The 21,609-nt window shown below is 54.9% G+C and overlaps 1 protein-coding gene across 2 annotated transcripts in view; it reads left to right on the top strand.

Annotated features, from left to right (window-relative positions):
• Positions 1 to 741: 741 nt before the first annotated feature.
• SLC45A4 (solute carrier family 45 member 4) overlaps positions 742 to 21,609 on the top strand; it is a 99,877-nt gene continuing 79,009 nt past the window's right edge. The window contains exon 1 of one of the 2 annotated variants that reach the window (XM_032247148.1): positions 742 to 943. The gene's annotated coding sequence lies outside the window, so the exon portion shown is untranslated. Of the gene's footprint in view, positions 944 to 1,242; positions 3,167 to 21,609 lie in introns of those variants that run through there. The other variant, XM_032247138.1, reaches the window with a different exon arrangement.

The following is a 21,609-nucleotide window of genomic DNA, read 5'->3' as shown; positions in this document are numbered from 1 at the left end:
CGGGTCTTCGTCCTGCCCTGCCCTCCAGGTTGGAGAGAGGGCCGGAGGGACGTTGGGGGAGTCAGGGAAGGGGGTGGCCCGGGACCGGGCAGGAGGTGTTCGGAGGGTGGCAGGGAGGGAAAGACAGGAGAGTTTTCCTCTGCAGCGGAGGAGGGGCTGCAGCACTTAGATGGGGACAACCTCGCCGCGCCACAGGCAGGGGGGGCAGGGGGGCAGGGGGGGCAGGGGGGCAGGGGGGGGGGGGGGGGGGGGGGGGGGCAGGGGAGAAAGGTGCTTGCCAAGGGGCTGGGCTGCCGGAGGGCGGGGCCACGCGGCTGGCAGGATCCCTCTGCGAGAGAGGGGAGGAGCGGGGAGAGAAGGTGGGGGCGTGCGGGGGCCGCCTCCTGCGGCTGCAGAGAGGGATGGGGTGGATTGGGGGCCAGTGCTTTGGGGGACAGGGGGCAAGCCGGGGCGGGGGCGTAGCGGGAGGAGGGCAGGGGCGGGGCGGGGCTAGGCCCGGGGGCGGGGCCACGACGAGGCGGGGGCGGGAGCTGCGGCGCGCGCGGGGGCGGGGCAGGGGCGCGGTAGGGCGGGGCTGCCTCGCGGGGGCGGGGCTGGCGGCGGCGGAGGCCAATAGGCGCGCGCGGCGCAGACCCCGCCCCCGAATCCCGGTCCCGCGGCGGCGGGTGCTGCATAGTCATGAGGCGCAGGGGCCGGCGCTGCGTCAGCGGAAGCGGCGCGGAGCGGCTGTTTCCGACCCGATAAAGCGGCGTTGTCCCCGCGCGCCGGCCGCAGCCTCGCAGCGCTCCCTCCGCGCCCGCGTCGCTGACTGACTGACCCGCCCGGCCGGCCGGCCGAGGGAGCAGCCCCCGCCCGGACCCGCCGCCGCCGCCGCCGCCCGACCCCCGTGCGCCCGGGGCTCCGCGCCCCCGCCGCCCCTGCCCGGCCCGGCCGGAGGAGACAGGTGAGTGGCCCGGCCGGCCGCCACCCGGCCCGCCGCCCCCTGCACCCCGCACCTGGGCGCCGGGCACCTGCCGCCTCTCCACCCCCGCCTCCCGCACGGCCTCGGCCTCCAAGCAGGGTCCGCGCCGCAGCCCCAGCCCCGCACCTTCTTCTCCGGGGGAGGGGACCTGCCTCGACCCGGCCTGCGCTGGCTCCTCGGGGCCCCCGTTCCTTCCCGCCTCCTCTTCCCGGACTGCACCTGCTCTGGTCCCCAGCCCTGCAGCCTCCCTGACCCCCCTCGGCCCCCACCCCGTGGCGCGCGCCTTCATTTGGACCCGGCCCGCTTTCGCACTCATCAGTCCCCCCGACCCCAGGTCCTCGGATGTCTCCACCCAGAGAGGAGCTTGGCGCCCCTGACTCCTGGTCCTGACCCTGCCCTGCCCTCCTCACCCTTGCCTGCTGTCTCTAACTTCTGAGAATCCAGCCCGTGACCCACCGCTGGCGAAGTGGCCCCCTCGCCCTTCTGCCTGTACCGGTCCTCCCAACCGAACACACTTCCTTCTTCCCCTTCCCCCTCCCCTTCTTTCCCACCCTCCCCTCTCCCCGGTGCGCGCACGCTCCTCGCAGCACTGCTAGCCCGTGTCCCCCACCTCGGACCCCCAGCCTGCACCGCCGGACTGTGGCGCTGCCCTGGTCTCATGGACACTGCCCTCCCGTGTGTCCCTTTGAAGACACCTTGATTCCCCGAGGCCGACCTTGTTCCTGCAGGAAAGAGGCCAGGGCGTCAGTGCGTCCAGGCCCAGAGCCCCTGCTCTGTGGAAGTCCCTGCATCTTTGTCTGCGTCTCAGCAACCCCTGTCCTTTTCCCCTTTGAGCTTAACCCTTTCCTCCCCCAGGTGTGTGCTCTGGATTGGAGCACATCCAGCAGAGGCGTTTCCAGCGGAGGCCGATCCACACGGGGCCCAGCCTCCTGGTTAGCTATTCAGAATGATTCTAGAAGGCCGGGGCTAGGGAGGGTTTGGAAGGGCCACTTGACCACCTAAGGAGCCTGAGGGTTTTGTGTCTCTCCAGTCTGGGTCACTGAAGGAGTGTGGCTTCAGGTTCACAGACCTAGCCGCTGACTCCCATCTGATACCTCAGCCGACTCCAGCAAAACAGGGCTTGTCATTTTTATTATTATTGTTACTGAGGCTGTTTTTTTCCAGTCTAGGACCTGGAGCGAGGAGGGTTTACCAGATGAGTGATTGAAGTAATTGTTGTGGGGTCAGATGATTCTTGTGGGCTGGCAGATTCCGAATCGAAGCCCATTTTGCTGAGGAAAAGCGCCGCTGCATGTGCCCGGGGTACTGAGAGCGCCCTGCACTTTCGCTCCCCACATGGTCTCATGCTTCCTGTGCCATGGGCGGACAGGTAGATCGTGGTGGGAATCTTTTCCTGCTGTTGTGTGCTGGTTTTAAGGAAAAGTAAGAAAACGAAAAGTTGGAGTATTGGCGTACAGGCTAGGGAGTGTAACACATGGCAGCCAGAGCAGGTAACACCCACGGTCCTTTAAAAAAATGAATAATTTCCTCACCTTTTTGCTAGGTTTGAACTGCGTGTTAAAAGGATGAGCAGAGATGATTTAATGCTTGGGAGAGGTTTAGAAGAAGCCACTTGAGGCTGAGGAGAGGCAGCCGTCAGGTTCGGGTGGAGGAGACTCAGGCGCAGTAAAGAATTCGTGTGCTTCTGGAGAGAGGCTGGGGAACGAACTAGGTCGGTTTACACATCAAGGGTTTCACACCCATTCAGACTAATTGTTTTTGTGGCAGTGGCTGTAAGGAAAGGAGCAGATCGTTGGAAATGTGTTTGAAATACACACTGGGTATTTAAAGATGTATTTTTGTGGCCCAGGTGTTCACCGGGCAGGGAGGGGGAAGGCTGCCCGTGGCCTCCTCCCGGAGCTCGTGGGGGGAGTGGCCTGCTGCCCTGCCGAGGTGCCTGCTGCAGCTTCGGCCCTTTCGCATCATGAAAGCAGATCAGAGATTGGACTGGGTGAGCTCCAAGGTGTCTTGCAGCATGTAACACCCTCTAACTTTGCTTATTGGAGAGGAGGGGGTGGGGGAGGGGCGGAGCAATCCTGTAAACCGGATTCTGCCTCCTTTCCGTGAGCCTTGAGATCCCGCCCCAGTCCTCCCCGCAGATCTGCAGGGGAGGAGAGGGCTGCGGCAGCTCCCCGCTTTCCCAATGGAGGAAAGGCGCCGAGGAAGGTATTTCAGCCCATGTTGAGGTTCTTGGTGGTGAATGGATTGTATCTGTGTTGTCAGGAGCGCGGAGGGGAGGACAGGGGAGCGCAGCGCTGGGGCTCGGGCTGTGTGATTGTCGTTCTGACAGTGGTGCAGCCTACCCCGTGCCCTCTCCCACTGGTCCCTAGGGCCCCGAAGCCCAGTGGCTGGCTGGGGTGGTTTGTGACCGACAGCCTCATGGCCTGGCACCAAGTGAGGGTGACTGGCAAGCACTTTAGGTGGCAGGCAACCCCAAATTGCCAGTGCCCTCCTTGGGAACACCCCTGGCAGAGTCATGTCTGTAATTTGTGGAGCCAGAATGTGCTGGAAGCCACGTTCCTGCTAATGATGGGTGAGGACTGCTGCGCGCTAGCCTCCTCAGCTTCCCCAGGTTTTCATCACTGCGTAATTATGCTGAGGAAGCCACACGTACTGAGACACCATCAGAAGGTTGTCTCCACCTGAGCCGGGAAACAGATCTGACCAGAGCAAACCTCCCAGCTGAAGAGCAGCCTTGTGGAAAGGAAGGGGCAAGAGAGGACCCCAAAAGCAGGCGTCTGCCGTGGGTTTTGCTGCGAAGGACCTGAGCGGCTGCACCTCCCCCACCCACTCCTAGACAAGGTCCCCTTGTTTAGATTAGCTTAATTACCCGACCACAATCAATGAACAAGGATCTTTTTAACTGTGAAACTTTCAAAATGTGCTTCTAGTGGCCTTTCCCCCCCACTATCAAATGCTAAGCCTTTGTGAAACCAGGCAGTTTCAGAGGACTGGGAGGCCTCTCGAATTTTCATGGAAATGAATCTTCTCTACCCTGAATCAGGAGGGGCCTGCCCAGGCCCTGTCGTCATTTTCAACCCCTTGCCATTTGGGTGGAGGTGACAGGAGAAATATCTAGTGGAGGTCTCCTGGCGTTTGTGACGTGACCTCCTTGGCAAGTGACTTTTGGAGGAGGCATTTTAAGAAGATTAAAACATCCGCGGACTTAGAGGGCAGCCACACAACCCACTTAGTGCTTCATATCCCTGGTAGAGTGGCTTTTTGAGAGCCGTGGATGGGTCGCTATTGTTCCCACCTCAGACGACGTGGGTGTTAATGCCCCAGAAAGACCGGGCAGTCGGTAGGGGTCATTTGTTAAGTGCCACTAGTTAGACTGCGGGAAGCAGCACAGAACCCTGATGGTGGAAAGAAGGGCCCTGAGTTCTCCCTGGCTCAGCTGCTGTGTAGTTTTGGGACTTCGGGTGAGAAGGGGAGGCGTTCGAGCTCTCTGGCTTCCTTTTATTTTTTTTTCTTTTGAGCCTTAGTCTCACTCTGTCACCCAGGCTGGAGTGCAGTGGTGCAATCTCGGCTCACTGTAGCCTCTGCCTCCCAGGTTCAAGCGATTCTCCTGCCTCGGCCTCCCAAGTAGCTGGGACTACAGGTGCATGTCACCACGCCCAGATAATTTTTCCATTTTGAACAGAGACAGGGTTTCACCATGTTGGCCAGGCTGGTCTTGAACTCCTGATCTCAAGTGATCTGCCCACCTCGGCCTCCCAAAGGCTGGGATTGTAGTGTCTCTCCTCGGTGTGTGTGTGTGTTTAAAGAGTCAGGGTGTCTCACTGTGTTGCCCAAGCAGGTCTTGAACCCTTAGGCTCAAGTGATCCTCCTGCCTCAGCTTCCCAAGTAGCTGCCAGGATTATAGGTTCATACCACCACACCTGGTGGGCTTTCTCTTTTTTGTAGTTAGAGGGGCTGGGCTGCAGCTGCAGTATTTTGAGGGTTGTCCCAAGGCCCACCTTCCTGCCTAGTGAGGGCTCCAGAACACAAGTTCAGTCAGTCTGTCAGAACTCCGGGGGGCAGCGGGGAGGTAGTGCCAGGCATTTTTCCCCAGTGCAGGAGTGAGAGGGTGCTAGCCGGTCCGGAAGTGGGATCCTGAGGCAGCCGAAGGGATTTGCATAACATTTCAAGTCACTGAACTTGGCGTGTCACCCTCCCACCTTGCTGGGCCCAGGCCCCAGTGAGGAAGGAAGGCATTGTTCAGACCTGGTCTCCCTGCTTTCATCCTCCCCAACCTGTTGAAGGATTTTGCTGGCGGTGAGAGGACACTGCATTCCAGAGGTGCTTAATTTGCTGCATTTGAAAGCCCCTTCCAACCTGGGATTCTGTTATGCTGCTTGGTCTGAGTTTTTGTAGTTTGCTCCAAGGTTTCTCCTGGGGTTCTGCCTTGGAATCCTGGATCCCCCTGAATTGATTGGCAACGGCATTTTTCCTGTTTCAAAGAAAGGAAACTCTGGAATGAAAAATGCATAGCAAACCCTTGACATAGAGAATAAAGAGGGATTGACGCAGGGAGCTCACCGGGTCGGGTCAGGTGGTTATCGTACATTTATATATGACTCTTAGTGCACAGTTTTAGGAAATCACTCAGACAAGCTGGGCACAGAGGCTTGTTCCTGCAATCCCAGAACTCTTAGAGGCTGAGACAGGAGGATCGCTTGAGCTCAGGAGTTCTGGGGCCAGCCTGGCAACATGGCAAAACCCTGCCTGTACAAAAAATACAAAAATAGCTGGGCATGGTGGCACATGCCTGTCGTCCCAGCACTTTAGGGGGACTACAGATTGGGAGGTGGGCAGATTGCCTGACTCTGTGAATTTTGAGATCATCAGCCTGGACAACATGGCGAAACCCTGTCTCTCTAAATACAAAAAAAAGTTAACCACGTGCGATGTCTGGCATCTGTGGCCCCAGTTACTCAGGAGGCTGAGTCGGGAGGATTGCTAGAGCTCAGGAAGTCCAGGCTGCAGTGAGCCAAGGTCACGCTCAAACTGCACTCCAGTCTGGGCAACAGCGTAAGACCAGAGTAACCCCATCTCTACTGAAAATACAAATATTAGCCCAGTGTGGTGGTGCGTGCCTGTAATCCCAGCAACTCAGGAGGCTGCATGAGAATCACTTGGATCCGGGGTTGGGGGTGGCGTGGAGGTTGCAGTGAGCCAAGATCGCACCACTTTACTCCAGCCTGGGCGAAAGAGCAAGACTGTCTGAAGAAGAAAAAAAATAGAAAAATGGCAGACACATTTTTAAGCTGACATTTAAACTTTTTGGTCCTAATGTTAAAGAGCTGTGAAAGATGCAATTTCTAGTATAATGTGAGTATTTAAAAGTAATTGTTGTATTGCTTTTAAAAAGTATCCAATGTTAAATATCTTAATGATTCGATACCTACCATCAATCACCCTTTATAAAAAAATGAACAAACTGTTCTGAACGGTTGTGAAGCATCATCGTTTTCTTTGTGAGCTTGTATGTTTGCTCCATTTGGAGGTCTTTTTATCTCTCATTCTTTTTTTTTTTGAGATAGTGTTTCCCTCTGTAACCCAGGCTGGAGCGCGGTGGTGAGATCAGGGCTCACTGCAGCCTGGACTTTCTAGGTCTGTGAGATCCTCTCTCCTCAGCCTTCCGCGTAGCTGGGACCACAGCTGTTTGCCATCGTGCCCAGCTAGTTTTTATTTTTATTTTTTGCAGAGATGGGTTCTCACTATGTTGCCCAGGCTGATTTTTTTTTTTTTTTTTTGAGGCAGAGTCTCACTCTGTCCCCCAGGCTGGAGTCAGTGAGTGGTGCAGTCATGGCTCACTGCAACCTCGACCTCCCGGGCTCAGGTGATTCTTCCCCCTCTGTCCTCCAGGTAGCTGGGATTATGCCCGGCTAATTTTTCTTTGTATTTTTTGTAAAGACGGAGTTTCACTCTGTTGCCCAGGCTGGTCATGAACTCCTGGCTTCAAGTGACCCTCCTGCCTCCTCAGGCTCCTAGAGTGCTGGGATTACAGGTGTGAGCTGCCACGCCTGGCCTGTGGACTACTCTTCACACTTCTCCGTGACAGAAGCGTGTATATATATATATTGCAATTTACAACTTTTCTGTGATCATTAGGCTATGTTAACATGATCCAGAGGAATGTTGTCATTGTAGTTATCAATACAGAATTGACCACAGAAGCATAAATGGATCATTGATCTTGATAAACAGTTACTAATTGCATGAAATCAAAATACGCTGGAAGGAGGTCTCAAAGAGCTGGGGAGGTGGGTCCCTTTAAGGTGCCTTAATTAAAGGGATAATTGAACTGTCCTTGGTACCAGGTACATCTCTGTTACTGGAATATTCCCTGGGAAGAGTGCCTTCTTCTTGTCTGGGTGGGGCAGGTAGTGTGAGGGTCACATTGAGTGGAGGCGGGAGCCCCCTGGGCATTGGGACTTCCTCCGTGGCAGCTTCTCAGGCAGTTCAGTTTTAGGAAGGAGCTCTTGGGGACCTCAAGGCTCTCTGAGTTCCCACACCGGGGCCCTCTCAGGACACTCCTGTGTTGGCCCAGGGCGCTCGCCGTGCTACTGTGCCTGGTCCACAGGTAAGGGCCGTCCCACTTCATCAGATCGTGGTGCCAGTGCTGCTCTGCATGAAGCTTTATTACTTGCATGTTTTCTAAATGTGCACTTAGAGGGCAGATGATCCATTTCATGAGTGAGCATGTTGCAGCGTTTTTATTTGGTTGGGCTAAAATGTAAGCCTATGGAATTGTGCCTTGAGTTAAATTTTAATTTGATAGAAAGGTGTGATAGAAGACTAACATGGCCAGACTTCCAATTCCAGAAGATTTTGCCCGGGAGGAGTCCGGTCACCCTGCTCCACCCTTCTTCTGTTGCAGGGCACCGCTGTGCCTGTTCTGGGGTGGGGCATTTGGTCTCAGGCCGCCAGGTTGCCTCCAGGATCAGGGCCATGGTGGGGGTGGGAAGGTGGGCCTCTCTGAGAACCCAGATGAAGCTGGTGCGGCGCATGGACACTTGGCATCCCTGAGAAATTGCTCAGATCTGAAAATGCTCGAAAAGTGGGAAGATTTACTATTTTTAGCCTTTAGACCTATTGAAACTTGATATGAAAATCAGTTTAGTAACCAAAAAAAATCACTTCCCTTCCCACTCAGAAACAGCACCCTGAGGACAGAGTGGTAGAACTGTGCGTTGTGTGCTTGTTTTGTGACATAAGAGGAGAGGTGACCGAGCTGGGGTGTCTGGCATCTTCCTGCATTGTTGGGGGAAAGTGGGCTACTTGCCCAGCTCTGTGGAATCAGTAACGTGGGTCCGCCTGAGGTTTTAACCTGTCTTCCGTCCACCAGGCCTGGCCACTAGGAGTCCACTTAAGAATGCATCACCTCCAACTCAGCCATGCAGATACTTGGGGAGGCGATGGTGTCCTCAGATTGAGGGACCAGTCCCTTCGTTCCAGGGATGGGTGAGGAGAGGAGCAGCTCCAAGGTCCTGTTCTAGGAACGCTGTGGTTTAAACAGTGAAGAACCGGACCAGGAAGACAGGCCAGCCCCTAATCACCCCATAGAAATGGATGAAATCACCTCCGTTGGTCCCTTCTCCAAAGCAGCAAATCCTTATATTTTCTTGGTGTTTTGGGTATTGATACTGAAGTCAAGGTTTCAGGCTCTTAGAAGACTTTGAGAAATGTTTTGGCTGCTGAAGAAGAGCACTTATAGCGGAGTCCATTTGTTTCCAGAAATTCCTGCCCTAAGCTGGGGCTTTACTTCAGTCTGCAGACCCGCTCCCAGCCAGGAGTTCTAGAATAACTGCTAGGGGTTTTTCCTGACGCTTATGTAAATCGGCATGGAAAGCTTGGCGCGCGGAAGGCCCACCCCTCAGGTCCTGTGCTCCACCACCCTCTGCTGGATGCAGCCAGATCCCGGCTGCTGCTCTGCGGCTCTCACCGTGCTCTTTCGAAAGGCAGCTCTGATTGGGTGGCCGGAACGACGCCCACAGCTCAGGTGGCCTTGTTCATGGACTTGCAAGCCTGCAGCTGGTGTCCCCAGTGTGACAGTCATCTCCCTAGGGAAGCTGAAGGGAATACCAGGGCTGTTGAAAACATTTCTGGCTCACTGCTGAACTGTTGACATGTCGAGAGTGTTTTTAGTTCTTAAAGGCACTGGGCTGCCCACCGCTTTCTCCTTCAGTGGTGGCATCATGGAGCCCTGGCGTCCCCACTGTAGGGGGTGTAGGGAAAGTTGACAGTCTGGGCTGGGCCCTCCCTGGCTTTGCGACCTACCGGAAGCCACCCAGTGCTCGGGGCTTCTGCTTCCGTGTGGTAACCGGGGCGCAGGATGGGTTCTGTCCCCAGCACTCAGTAGGTGCCTGAGAAGGGGTCACGGCAGGACTCATGGTGCCGGACAATACCGCATCTGCGTCCGTGCTGGGCGCCCAGCTAGGCCATTTGGAGCAGCGCCTGGGGAGGGCGCTGACGAGGGAGAGGAGCCACCCGGTACAGCTGGGCCTGGTGCACCCGTGGGCCACTGGGTCGAATTGCTCATCAGCTCCCCCAACCCTTACTGAAAAGTGCCGTCTGTCTTCTGCCTGGAGAAATGCAGTAGTGCCACCCATGCCTTGGACTCAATGTCAGGGCATCTTTGCGGTCACTCCCTGTGCCAGATAGATGCTGCTGAAGGGGGCTCTGTGGCCAGCCCTGCCATCAGTCCATGCAGCATGCTGGTTCCCATGCCCCTCTTCCCTGGCCAAGAGCTTGGAAGGAAGGAGCCCCAGCTCCTACAGGCACAGGCAGCTGTGCCCAGCTGGCACTGCCCTCTGGGTTGGCTCCCTCGGAGGTCAGGGAGCAGATGCTGCCGCTCCCTTTGTTTCCTTGTTGTTTCTTTCGGGCTGGCCAGTTGGCTTGCTGGGTGAGCGTTTGGTGCCCAGTTTTGCCCTCTTGTTGGGCACTGTCTCCAGGCTTAGCCTGTAAGCTAGCAGGGCACTGGGCCTGCTGTGGTACGTTCCATTCTGGAGATGGTTCCCAGGTGGCTGCCCTGTGCCAGGCTCAAGGCACGTGCCTGAGAAGCTGGCCATCTGGGTAGTGATGGGGCAGGCCTGGGAACCCTGAGGAGGGCATCCAACCCATGGCTGGGCGCGGAAGACGTCTGAGCAGGTGGTCCTTGAATGAAACAGAACATTGTTATTCAAAACTCTACTCTGGATGTTCTGAGACAAGCCTGAGACGAGTGAAAATAGCGCCATCGTGTCACCCCCCAGACTCATCACCTGTCAGCAACTCTGTTGACTCTCAGTCTTTGAACTGAGTTTTAAAGGACACGGCCCGTGGGAGGAAGGGAAGAGCTTTGCAGAAAGAGTCTATGGAGCGTAGACATGAGGACGTGGGGGCTGCTGGGCCAGCCAGGCTCACTGCAGGGGCTGTGCCCGGGGCAGGGGCCTCCCGAGCAGCCCTGTGGCCCACCTTCCACAACTGGAGTGGAAAGCTGGGTGAACAGGCACAGGGAGAAGATAATGGGGTTTTTTTGTTTGGTTTGGTTTTTTTTGCAGTTTTGGGCATCCAGTCCTTCTTTTTAATACTATGGCTGCGTATGAGAAAAATCTTAGTAGCTTTTCATGAAATGAAATGAGATAATGTTTAAAGCTAATAAACTTTAAAATAAAATTGGAACCATTTTGCAACAAGTGAACTAGCCAGTGGCAGTTTTGCTAATTCAAAAATCCATGCCAGAAGCAGAAAGTGTTTTGCCATTTCCTAGATCTCTGCAGCTGGAGAGTCTGCAGATGCAGGCTGTGTATGGTGTGGCCGCTGGCTGGGCTCTCAGCCCTGGGTTGGTTCCTGACAGTTCGTGCCATCTCCCTGGCAGCAGGTCTGTGTGCCGATAAGGGCCCTGCGGCTGGTGCCAGTTTGTGGTTGTAAGTTCAGATGGGTTTTTGATTAAGGTTTCCGGGTCTGTGGGAGAGCCTGGAAGCCCTGTAGATGCAGGCTGTGGTTTCTGCCTGGCGATGATAGGGTTCTGGGAATAGGTTTTAAACATTTCCATGTGGATTTTCTCCTGATCCCCTCAGAGCCTTGTCCATCTGGGGATTTATTTTTGCCTGCACAGTTTTGCCTTGGCTTAGTGGGCCTTAGGCGTGGCCCCCAGGTCTGCCTCCCCCAGCATCCACTTGCCGCATTGCCAGGTGGGGAGAGTGCCCGGTGCCCACCAGGTGCCTGCCCCTGCTTGGTGGAGCCCTGTTGCATTTGGCTTTAATAACTCAGAGGGGAAGGCTGCTAGGGAGGTGCTTGTGCTTTCTGAAGCCTCAGGTAGATGGTGTAGAGAAGAATCCAGAGGGGACGGTTTCTGACCCTCCTCCCAAGGCCCTCACTGGTGTTTCCAGTGCAGCATGGCGAACCTAGCGGGAGCTTAGTATCTTAGAGTGGCCAGGCTGCGCTAACTGCATACCATCGACCAGATGGCTTAGCAACAACAGAAATGTATTTTTCATGGTTCTGGAGGCTGGAGGGTCAAGGACAGGCACAGGCAGAATGGCATCTCCTAAGGACCCACTCCTGGTTCAGACGTGCCCCCTTCTTGCTCTGTCTTGTCGTGGTAGAGGGCGTGAGGTCTTTCTCTCCACTTCCTTTTTTTGTTTTTCTTGTTTTTGAGATCAAGTCTCACTGTCACCCAGGTTGGAGTGCAGCGACATGATCTTGCCTCACTGCAGCCTCTGCCTTGCCAGTGCAAGTGATTCTCCTGCCTCAGCCTCCCAAGTAGCTAGGACCACAGGTGCACACTGCCACACCCAGCTAATTTTGTATTTTTAATGGAAATGATGTTTCACCATGTTGGCCAGGCTGGTCTTGAACTCCTGACCTCAGATTATTCGCCTACCTCGGCCTCCCAAAGTGCTGGGATTACTGGCATCAGCCACCATGTCTGGCCTTCTTTTTTAAAATTTTATTATTTTTAAAGAAATGAGGTCTTGCTCTGTCACCCAGGCTGGAATGCAGCAGTGCAATCATAGCTCACTACAGCCGAATTCTGGGCTGAAGCCATCTTCCTGCCTCAGCCTCCTGAGTAGCTGGGACTACAGGCGTGTGCCACCATGTGTGGCTAATTTATTTATTTATGTTTTGAGACAGGGTCTCATTCTGTTGCCCAGGCTGGAGTGCAGTGGCACAATCTCAAGTTACTGCAACCTCTGCCTCCAGAGGTTGCACATGATTGAAGTGAGTCATGTGCCTCAGTCTCCTGAGTAGCTGGGATTACAGGTATGCACCACCATGTCCGGCTAATTTTTGTATTTTTAGCACAGACCAGGTTTCACTATGTTGGGCAGGCTGGTCTTGAACTCCTGGCCTCATGTGATCTGCCCACCTCAGCCTCCCAAAGTATTGGGATTACAGGCGTGAGCCACAGAGTCTGGCTAATTAAAAAAAAATTTTTTTTTTTTTTTTAGTGGGGGCTTGCTCTGTCACCCAGGCTGGAGTGCAGTGGCACAATCTCGGCTCACTTCAACCTCCGCCTCCCTGGTTCAAGCGATTCTCCTGCCTCAGCCTCCTGAGTAGCTGGGATTGCAGGGGTGTGCCACCACGCCCAGCTAATTTTTATAGTTTTAGTAGAGATGGGGTTTCGCCATGTTGGTCAGGCTGGACTCGAACTCCTGGCCTCATGGTCAGCTCACCTCGGCCTCCCAAAGTGCTGGGATGACAGGCATGAGCCACCGCGCCTGATCTCTTAAATATTTTTATAGAGACAGGGTCCAGGCTGGTCTCGAACTCCTTGGGCTCAAGCGATCCTCGCACCTTGCCTCCTGAGTAGCTAGGACTAAGGCATGCACCGGTGTGCCCAGCCTCTTTGCCTCTTACATAAGGGCACTGTCCCATCCATGGAGGCTCTGCTTTGTGGCTGGAGCGCCTCCTAAAGGCCCATCTCTTAAGACCACCACCTTAGGAATTAGGATTTCCGTATGTGCATTTGGGGAGGGATACCAACACTCACACAGCAGCACCTGGGAACCGTGAGTTCTGATGAACCGAATTGCCTCCAGAACCATTGTGGACTGTGGCAGGCTCTGTGCGAAGCACCTGCCATGCGGATTTAGAATTCACTTCTGAATTCGCCAACCACTCTGTGTGGAAGCCGTGTCCCTGTTTCACAGATGAGAAAACTAAGTCTAAAACTAAATCTCAGAGATGTTAAGTGACCTTTTTTCTTTTCTTCTTTATTTTTGAAACAGGATATAGTTTTGTTGCCCAGGTTGGAGTGCATTGGCTCCTTCATAGCTCACTGCAGCCTCGAATTCCTGGGCTCAAGTGATCCTCCCGCCCCAGCCTCCTGAGTACCTAAGACTATCAGTGTGTGCCACCACACCTGGCTAATGTGTTTTTTATTTTTATTTATTGTAGAGATGGGGTCTTGCTATGTTGGCCCACTGATCTTGAACCCCTGGCCTCAAGCAATCCTCCTGACTTGGCCTCCCAAAGTGTTGGGATTGCAGGCATGAGGCACCGTGCCTGGCGTCTTAACTCCTAACTGGATGTCTCTGTTGTAAGGTGTCCTCAGGACAGTGGGAGGTGCAGAGGCAGCAGAATGAGTTGATGCCAATGCTCTTGCAGTTCCAATGCTTATCATCACTTTGGTTGGGCTGTTCAGGGAGGACTTCTTGGAAATGGAGGCTTAGGAAGAAACAAAGCCGGCGCTCAGGAGGCCACCACTGGCAGGGCCTGTGCGTGAGGACCAAGTTGCTGTTTTGGAAGGTGGAGCTGGACTAGCCTTGGCGCCATCTCCATTCATTCTCATAAGTGACCAGGGCACGGGCGGTGCCTGGATGGAAGCCTGTTTTCCAGGGGTCAGTCTTGGATGGTGGCCTTGTCAGGCTGACCCCCGGGCTGTGGACATCTCATCCCCTGTGCCACAGCGGCAAGGGCTCCAGAGCCAGGGAAACTCTCACCTTACGAGATGAACTCCGCAGCATCCTGGGCTGTGCAGGCTGCGGGGCTGTGGGGCTGTGGGGCTGTGGGGCTGCTGGGGCTCTCCAGGCCTTCAGCCTTGAGAAATTCTTTTCTCTCATCACATGCACTCAAGCAGGGTGCCCTGCCCGGTGCTTCCTGCCTCTGATGACCTTTCAGGCCAATGTTGGGTTCTGAATGGTCAGTCAAGGCGCCCCAGTCAGTGCTGCCTTGGGACAGCTTCGGAGGTAGAACTGCCCGTGGATCATGCGGGGTGTGCTACAGAGCGGAAATGGGCGCTCCAGACCAGCTTCGTTGCATCCTAGATGACTTCACGTGATTGCAGAAGGGATTTCCTTATACCTGTCCCCTGCTGAGTGCTGTAGTTCCTGATAACATTTAAACTTTCAGTGTTAATAGCCCTGTGATGCACTGCTGTCTCCATTTTAAAAGGAGATCTTCATTGAGGGATTGAGCCTAACTCGAAGGTGGCAGCCCTGGGAATTCGCCTGGTGCCCTTGGGCACTTCCTGCCAGGCGTGGGAGGTCCTGCAGAGATTGGCTTCTGGAGCCTCCCTCAGGGCCTCGGGCAGATCTCTAACTTCTATGTGCCCCAGGACCTTGCACATAAAGCAGGCATGGTCCCAGCATCCCTCCCACTTTCCTGTCCCAGGGGCTGCCTTCCGTGGCTCCTGTGCCTCCAGCCGGTGGCAGCTTCTCTCTGACCACGCCATGCTGCTCCCTCCTGTCCTGCGTGCTCTCACTTCCCTGTCTGGAGTGTCTGCACCCCTCTGCCAACCCAAGACAGACAGGCCCACCTGCGGCTCCTTCCTGAAGCCCAGTGGAAGGACTGTCCACGGGGAACCCGGGGGACCTGCTGCCCCCACTCTGCCGGGGATAAATGGTCCGTTACCTGTCAGTTCCTGACTCACTTTCCTCACCTTTGAGCTGAGGCCGCCACCTGGGAGTGCCTTGGCAGTCCCTCAAGGGTAAGATGAGGCCTCGGTTTGGCATTGGCTCCTGGTGGGGCTCTGCCAATGGTGTCATAGGAGGTGACTCCCTCCCAGTGTACCTCCCACGCAGGGGATCTGCACCACTCGGGCATGGGGATCAGTGCTGCTGCTCCCCTTGTGTGTGCTGCCCTCTCTTCACGCATGTGTTTTTCTTGCCTTGCTGGCTGCTGGCCCCCATTTAGCATGCATGGGTTCCCTGGGATGTGGGTTGCCATGCACAGCTCACAGCTGTTCCTGCCACAGGGGTGCTGGTGCCATTTCACTGCTCACAGGGGACCGGCCATGAGGGGACTGCTCTGGGGAGGCCTCATGGGGCTGTACGATCCCAACCTTAGACCACCATGGACTGTGTGTCCCAGCGAGCCTCAGGCCAGCCTTGTCCCCACTGGCCGTCTGCCCACAGTGCTGCCTTGGAAATGAGGTTGGTGAGGCGGGCTTGGGTCAGGGCTGCCTCCGTGACCTCCTGCTCTGCCTCCAGGCTGGGGCTGGCTCCCTCGCGGGCTCCCTCAGTGCCTCTGCCCCAGCGGCCCCTCCCGGCGCTGCGCATTCATTCTCAGCAGCATTGACTGAGACCCCCTTGCATCCAGCCACCCTGACTGGTCACCAAGGGTTTTCTCAGGTGGCACATGTCCCCAGGAGCTTGGGCAGGGTCGCTCGGTGGGCCCTGGGGGAGTGCTGTGCCAGCAGCCCGCGGAGACCCTGGTCCGTGGACTCAGGTCCTCCTGATCTGCACCGCGGCATGCCCAAGGGTCTTGTTTCTGCTGCCAGCTGGCCTGAAGCCCCACACCAGATGTCTCAACCCTTTTTCAGACCATTCTTTCTCACTTTTTCTTCTGTAGATCTTTATCCCAGAAGATCTTTTTTACATTTACTTTTTTTTTTTTTTTTTTTTTTGTGACAGAGTCTTCCCCTGTACCCCAGGCTGGAGTTCAGTGGTTCTGTCTCTGCTCACTGCAACCTCTACCTCCCAGGTTCAAGCGATTCTTGTGCCTCAGCCTCCTGAGTAGCTGGGACTACAGGCGCCCACCACCATACCTGGCTGATTTTTGTACTTTCAGTAGATATGGGGTTTCACCATGCTGGCCAGGCTGGCTTTGAACTCCTGACCTTAAGCTATCTGCCCGCCTTGGCCTCCCAAAGTGCTGGGATTACAGGCATGAGCCACTGCTCCCAGCCCATTAATGGTTTTTGATTGCAGATAAGTTTTATACACAGAAAATGCATGCCTTTCCAAGCACGCCTTTTCTCTTGCCCCAACACTGAGCTAAGCTCAAAGGCTACCACGCCATGCTGTCTTCAGTGGAACTTTTTCGATTCCATCCTCTACTTTGCACAGTGCCATCCATCTTCTTTAATACTTCGTGGGCTTGAGAAAGCAGGTTGCCGTAGTCACAATGAACTGCTGGCGTGTGTTACATAGCCCCACACATCCAGCCTTGGTGGGGTGGGGCCGCTGTCCTCAAGTCACCATGCATGTGGATGTCCAATACCCATTTCTGATGACCTGTTATCTGGGCCCTGGGGGGCACGTAGGCCCCTTGCCTGAGTGTCCCAGGGTCAGGCATTGGCTCACTCCTCTGTCCTGTAGTTTAGAACCAGCTTCGAGGCTGATGGTTCTAGTCTTGATCTGTTAAGTTAATCAAGAACTTTCTAGGCCTTCATCATCGTTTATAGGGTGTGGTTTTTGTCACTGACACCAGCAGTGGCCCCTGGAGACTGTGTGTGCCTGTGTGTGTTATGGAATGATGTTAGTTGCTGTGTCAGGCAGGTACTCGTGTTGCCAGGCGGCAGGTGGCACCTGCAAGGAAAGAGAAGGCAGTGAGGGCCCGACGGGGTGTTGGGCAAGGCTGAGGGATGCCAGCAAAGAGGGGTGAAGCCTCATGCTGTTGCTTCCACTCCAGGCCCAAGGAGCACAGCAGAGAGCTGTTACTGGAATCCCCCAAGAGACCAGGACCCAGGGGTGTAGGAGCAGGCCATAGCCTTCCGAGGAGGGACCCTAGGAGCCTGCGTGCTTGACCAGCTCCTGCCCGGGGTGTGTGGGGGGGCTCTTTGCTCCACAGCCTCCTCCTATGGTTCCCTGTTGGGTGGGAGCTGTGACCTTGATGGTGGTAACTTGGAGCTGTGGGGAGGGAGCGGAAGGAGGGACTGTGCTGGCCCGCATAGCTGAGGAGCCTAAGCCCAGGGCCAGATTGGCAGGCCTAGAGTGCCACGACCTGGTGGGACATGTTTGCAGGTCTCCGAGTGTGTGCTGCTTTCTCCCATAAGAACCTGCCTGGGTTGCACGTGGACACCCGCTTGTCTGCTGTACGCAGCTTCCAGGCAGCTCCCAGGCATTGAGGGGCGGGAGCCGGGCGCATGAGGTCTGGTTTCTCTGTGCTGTGATACCTAAGTTAGTGCACAACCTCCCAGCACCTGGCATGCAGGAGCAGCAGCTCTGAGAGCCAACGCAGTGGCCGGAGCCCGGAATCTAAGGGTGAGTGGTGGTGCCCCAACCGCTTCTTTCAACCAAATGTGCAGATGAGATGAATGTTTTATCTGGAGGACGGCTCTTGCTTTGGTTATGAAATGTGAAACCAGTGTTTTGTCGATTTTTTTCCTAGCTCAGTGTTTCCTCGGCTGGGTCTGTCCTGGGTTACTTTTCAAAATGCATGAGCTAACACCCTATACAGAGGGTTCAGAACAAGCTGGCCGCTGCCCTGGCGGGCCACGCTGGTAACAGTGCCCCGGGAAGGTTCAGAACAAGCTGGCCGCTGCCCTGGCGAGCCACGCTGGTAACACTGCCCCGGGACTCCACTCCAGACGCCACTGCTTGCCTGACTGATGTCTTTGGCTGATGCAGTTGTTTTACATGTGGGTGCTCATAGTTAGTCCACTCCTCTGGGATCAGTTCTAGAAAATGTGGTTTGACTGTTACTTTCTGACATCACTGAGTATATGTTTGATGAGCTTCAGAAAATCTCAGCTCTGTAATGATCCGGTCTGTTCCTTATAGCTTTTCCTAAACATAGAATCTATTTTCCTCTGTTTCTATTTGCTTTTTTTTTTTTTTTTTGGTATAAACTTAAATTGCTCAACTAAATTCTGAAGTAAACTACAAGAGAGGACCCATTTTTTAAAAATAACCGCATCCCAAGGAAAATTCCTTTCTCCAGTTAGGCAACTTGTGTGTCCACAGCCCTCTTTCTCCAGACTCGGCTGGTTCTGGATCTTTTGTGGGTCATGGATTCCTTTGAAAATCTGGTGAAAACTGTAAACTTGTTCTCACAAAAATGCAAATAGATGTGATTTCGTGTACAATTTACGGGATGTTTTGCCAGTGTGGTGGCTCAGGCCTGTAATCCCAGCCCATTGGGAGGCTGAGGCAGGTGGATCACCTGAGGTCAGGAGTTCAAGACCACCCCAACCAACATGATGAAACCCCATCTTTACTAAAAATACAAAAATTAGCTGGGCATGGTGGTGGGCAGCTGTCATCACAGCTGTTTGGGAGGCTGAGGCATCAGAATCACCTGAACCCGGGAGGCAGAGGTTACAGTGAGCTGAGATCGCACAACTGCACTCCAGCCTGTGTGACAGAGCAAGGCCCCGTCTTTAAAAAACGAAAACAATTTTGGGGGTATTCATGTGTGTCCAGGGAAGCTCCTCCCTAGGCCCCCCACATCCTCGCAGTCTCTGGACCCCAGGTAGGGCCACCTGCAGCATGGGCTGCCTGGTCTGTCTCTGGACCCGAGGACAGCGTGCTTGGCCTGGTCGTTCATGGGAGCTGTGCTTGGCAGCCCTGGAGGAGGGTGGGCTGGTTTCGTCCCCAGTGGAGATAAATCACAAGGGTGTCTGCCCTCATGGCTGGTTTGTTGTGTTTCACGTCGTCATCGTGACCAACACTGCTGAATCTGCAGAGTGCCCGGAATGCTGCCGTGGTGGCGGCATGGGCACTGCACATTTATTTTGTGGGGAAACATCAGGTAGTTAAAATTAGCAGTGAGCACCACGAAAAGTCAAGGTTGTCCAAAAGAATTGTGCAATGTCACATTGAGAAATGTGGCGGAGATGAGACTTGGCAGTGTTGGAGTGAGGGGTGGAATTCTCAACCCTGAGCGCAGCCTGAGTGGGAGGGCCGGGCTTGAAGCTGCGGCGCTCAGGGCCTTCCTGCCAGTGCCAAGGAGTCCTGGAGAGGAGCCTAGGGTCAGACACCTGCAGGTGTGGTGAACTCACAGCCAGGTGTGCACCACGGCACTAAAAAATAGGTTTCTTCATACACAGTGCAGTGTGAGATTACCACAGAAGATGTGGATCGTGTGTAGTATATACACATGTACATGTGCATGTTATGATGTATGTACGTGTATAATCATAGGATGTGTAACGATTGTACTGTCTAGTATAATGCAACATAGTATTTTTTTGCTTTTTACTTCTTTAAAGTTCTCTGTAGGGTGGTGTCTGGGTGTCGGAGTTCTCTGCTAGCTCATTTTCCCTGCTGAAGTGAGGGACTGCATGCTTGGAGAGGATTGGGATCTGGGATCTGAAGCTGTAGGGCCAGGGCCTCCCCACTCCAGTGTCCTGGGCCTCCAGGGCAGAGGTGGCACTTGGTGGGCTCTTAGTGTGGAGGACTTGGAGGGCCCTTGCCTTACCTGGAGTGCTCCGTGGGCTGGGCCGGGGAAGGCCTGGGAAGACCTGGGGCTGTGGGCTTCCTCTAGCCCTCACCCCTGGCCTCCCTGAGCCCCCCTCTGCAGGGGCCACAGCCTCAGGAGCCCCTGAAGGTCCTTCTGGCCCCTGACCTCTTAGCTCCTCTTACTACAGGGAGCTGACCCTTTCCAGCATGGCATCCACCAAACTAGGAAGCCGGCTTTTCAGCAGGCCGGCCTGGCTCTTCTCTGCCCAAGGAAAACCCAGCCATACCCATTTATAAAAATTGCCTCTCTGCACTCTTCAAATAAAACTGATAATTCTCAGCAATCTGTTACCCCATCTGCAGCCCTGAAAGATGGGATTCCTTGTTTGAATGCTGAGCCGCGGTTGAGATAACATTGACTTCACTCCGGGTGACTGTCTGTCATAGATGAAGGGCTGAGTGACTTAAGGGGAACTAAGGTTTGGAACTTCAGTTTTTGATCAGTGTAGGATTTAATGTCATTCACTGAAAAGGACAAAAGTACAACCCCTCTTGGGTCCAAGTCTCCCAAATGGCAGCCCCGTTTCTCGCTCCTTCTCGAAAGTGCAGTGTGCACTCCCTGCCTCCGCCCCCGCCTCTGCCCCTCCTGCTCTCGCCCTGGCCTCTGCCCCCACTGCTCCCTGGCACTGCCTTCCTCAGCTCATCCTCTCCCCCAGGCCCTGGCTCCAGCACGCACCACACTGGTTTCATTGCTGGCAGAGGCCCTGCTTATGCCTGTGGGACCACATCTCCTGCCTCTGCCTCACTCTCGAGAGCTGGGGTCCTTTCCCAGACCCCTTCCCGCACCCACGCGCAAGGATGAGTGCCTCGATGTTACTCATCTCTGACTGCAGCCCAGACTGCTCCCCCAGTTCTCCTGCAGTGCCAGCTGCCTGGCTGTCTGCATTTGGATGGGAGTCCCACAGAAAATGTGGTCCCAAAGGGACAAGGAGGGTAGAAGAAATGTGGGGGTCAGTGCAAAGACATCCAGCCCCCTCGGTGGCTGGACAAGAGGGTACGAGATGGAGCTGCTCCTTCCCTGAGCCCTGTCGTCTTCCAGGTGCCCCTGGCCTGGGCCCTCCTGTGTGCCTCCTGAGAGCTGTCTCCTCACCACCTCCCTAAGGCCTGTCTGCAGATGCTGGAGATGCCAGCAGTTCCACCCGGCTGCCTGCTTCTGCCTAGCAGAGAGCCTGCTGCACCTTGGCAGCTCTTGAATAGGGTGGCAAGTAAAAGGAGGCGCTTTTCACCTGTTAATGGCCTAAATCATTCTCTCACTAGACTGATAAGATGCCGCACAGAAGATCCTTTTTAACTGAATACATGGTGGTGTTCATATTAAAGACAGTGCTCGACTATCTTGGATTGTCCAGCCTGCCAAGGAGGCCAGAAGCCCAGCACCCCAATCGTGGGAATGCAAAGCTCCAGACTCGCTGGGAAGGGTTAACGAGGGACTCTGGGGAGAAGGCCGGTCTGTGTCAGGGCCACCGTCTGCACTCTGTGCCCTGCGTGTGGGTTATTTCCTCTTGTGAAAACACCTGTAGTATCCAGGTGACCTCACCTGTCAGAGCAGCTGAGTCATGATGCTGAAAGTTAGTGTCTGCATGGAGAGGTTTTCATAGTTACGGTTATGTCTTCTGCCTGTTAAAATTAGTCTTTTGAAGAAAGCGTGAGCTGTGCTGAATTTATAGTCTGTCTATTACAGGTTGCTGCCGGGCTATGACAGCCTTTCTCTCATGATGACACCCTTCGTGTGTGGTTTTCAGTTGTAGAATGAAAGCATGTAGAAGTGGAAGGAACCCAGGAGGTGCTCTGTTTGCACCTTGTGGCCTCACACATGACCTGGAGAGGAGAGGCTCTGTTCACACCCTGTGGCCTCACGCATGACATGGAGAGGCTCTGTTCACACCCTACGGCCTCACACATGACCTGGAGAGGCTCTGTTCACACCCTGTGGCCTCACACATGACCTGGAGAGGCTCTGTTCACACCCTACACCCCTGCACATGACCTGGAGAGGCTCTGTTCACACCCTAC

This window comes from Sapajus apella, unplaced genomic scaffold, assembly GCF_009761245.1.
Source record: "Sapajus apella isolate SASKATOON/1434 unplaced genomic scaffold, GSC_monkey_1.0 scaffold3, whole genome shotgun sequence".
Lineage (NCBI taxonomy): Eukaryota > Metazoa > Chordata > Mammalia > Primates > Cebidae > Sapajus > Sapajus apella.
This window is presented reverse-complemented; position numbering and strand designations above follow the sequence as displayed.